This window comes from Myxine glutinosa, chromosome 14 (genome assembly GCF_964187855.1).
Source record: "Myxine glutinosa chromosome 14, kmMyxGlut1.1, whole genome shotgun sequence".
NCBI lineage: Eukaryota > Metazoa > Chordata > Myxini > Myxiniformes > Myxinidae > Myxine > Myxine glutinosa.
The window spans coordinates 29,856,888-29,859,397 of record NC_136274.1 but is presented as its reverse complement, the minus strand read 5'-3'; positions in this window follow the sequence as shown (position 1 = coordinate 29,859,397).

Sequence of the window (2,510 nt, the reverse complement as noted above, 5' to 3'; positions counted from 1 at the left end):
AAGTCTCATTGGTTAAACTGATGTCGGCTACAGCGGATTTGATGGTGTGCCAGTTGGCTATTCGGTGGACCCGTTTGTGGTTGCTCCACCCTTCATTATATGGTACCTGAGTGCGGTGAAAAGTCCCAGCAGCATTCAATCGAAACAGCTGATCCGTTTGACTCTCGTGGTCAGTGTAGTTAAGCCTTGTAGGGTTTGTTTCTACAATTACTGACCCCAGAGGTTCTTAGACCCATAGAATTACTAAACCACCATTTAGGGTTTTATTTTTTTCCCTTCACTCCTAATGTCTCCTAAAAAGCTCCCATCACTCCTAAAATACCGATTGGGGCTTTCAGAATAAAATCTTGCATCAATAATGTGAATATAAATTATGCGGGGGTGGTTAGGGTTGACATAATTTTAACCTTGACCTAATTTTAAGGTCACAACCTAATTATAGACATTTAAACATTTTTTGCCATAACTTGCCTAAGGTTTCGCTGATCAGAATGACATTTCCCTCTCCAGATAGCCTACAGCAGCCCATATCTAACTCATACCCCTCGAGGTTAAAGGTCAAGGTAAAATGGTCGTCTGAAAAACCCAAACAAAAAAAAACAACAAAAAAAAACACGTGTTTTGTCATTGCTCAATTTTGCCAATGTGGAATCTCAAAGACCGATTGGCCTTCCTTGATGTTCTTGCATCATAATAGTGCACCTGCACTGACGTTGATTTGTGTCTGACACTTTTTCTGATTGTGACTTAATTAACTAAAAACACCTTTTTCATCACAACTAATTTTTATCTGATTTTCATGATGGAGTTTTATCGATAGATTTCAGATGGGGACACATTTTCTTAATTTACCCTCTATCCCTAAATGTTGATGGTCAACGTCATATGGTGGTCTGAAAATAATATAACCATCATTGGTATAATATAACCTGAACTCCGCCTGATGAAAACTCGTGCTCGCCAACTTGAAAGACTCCGCAATAAAACAGGTCTCACAATTCACTCCCAAGCCTACAAGGACCACCGACAGCACGACAAAGATGCCCTCTCCCACGCCCGCTCCGCCGACTACTCTCAAATTATCCACTCTGGCTCCGGAAACCCAAAAGCACTCTTCTCTACAATAAACAAACTCCTCAGCCCCCTGAACACCACCACCCAGTCATTCACAGTAGACAACTGCATCTCCTTCCTTTCATTCTTCCAAACCAAAATTGACAACATCGATAACAGCTTAACCACCACCGCACCCGCTCCCCCTCAAACCACCGCACCCGCTCCCCCTCAAACCACCTACCCCCCCTTATCCTGCCAACCCCTGTCTCAGTTCTCCCCAGTCTCCCCGACTGACCTCATAGGAATGAAAACTGCCACCTGCACTCTTGACCCCATCCCCTCCAGCTTTGTCAAGGCCTCCCTTCCTGCTCTCTCTCCACTTATCACTGCAACAATAAACTCCTCCCTGTCTACAGGCATCGTCCCACCTTCCCTCAAAATTGCTGCTGTTACCCCCATTCTGAAAAAAACCTGGACTAAACCCTGACACCCTAAACAACTTCAGACCCATCTCCAACCTACCCTTTCTGTCAAAAGTTTTGGAACACGCTGTAGCCACTCAACTCAAACATCACCTCTCTGCCAATAACCTGTATGAAACATTCCAATCAGGATTCCGCTCCAACCACAGTACTGAAACTGCTCTCCTCAAAATCACCAACGACCTTCTCCTCTCCTCTGACGCCGGCAACCTCAACATTATCAGCCTCCTCGACCTCAGCGCCGCCTTTGACACCATCAATCACACCATCCTCCTCACCCGACTTGAAACCACCTTTAACATTACCGGCACTGCCCTCTCTTGGATCAAATCATACCTCTCTGACAGACGCCAGTTCATCTCCATCAATAACTGCAAATCCCCCACTGCTCCCCTCCCCCAAGGTTCAGTTCTTGGCCCCTCCTCTTCATCCTGTACCTGTCCCCCCTTGGTCACTTAATCCGCCGTCATGGTCTCCAATTCCACTGCTTCGCCGATGACATCCAGCTTTTCATCTCCACCAAGTCCGTCTCCACCGACACCCACTCTATCCTGACAAACTGCATCACTGAAATAAAATCCTGGCTTCAAATCAACTTCATCAAACTTAACTATGATAAATCTGAAATAATCATCATTGGCCCAAAAACGCTCACCAAATCCACCCATAACTTTGCCCTCAACATCGACGGTTTCCCAATATCCACCTCCCCTCACATCCGGAATCTTGGCATCATCTTTGACCAAACCCTCTCCTTCGACAAATATACTAAACAGATCACAAAGACAGCCTTCTTTCACCTGAAAAACATTGCCCGTCTCCGTCCATCCCTCTCCTCCACGGCTGCAGAAACCCTCATCCACGCCTTCATCACCTCCCGTCTGGACTACTGCAACAGCCTCCTCTATGGTTCACCCTCAATAAACTCCAATACATTCAGAACTCCGCTGCCCATCTACTCACCCATTCCCG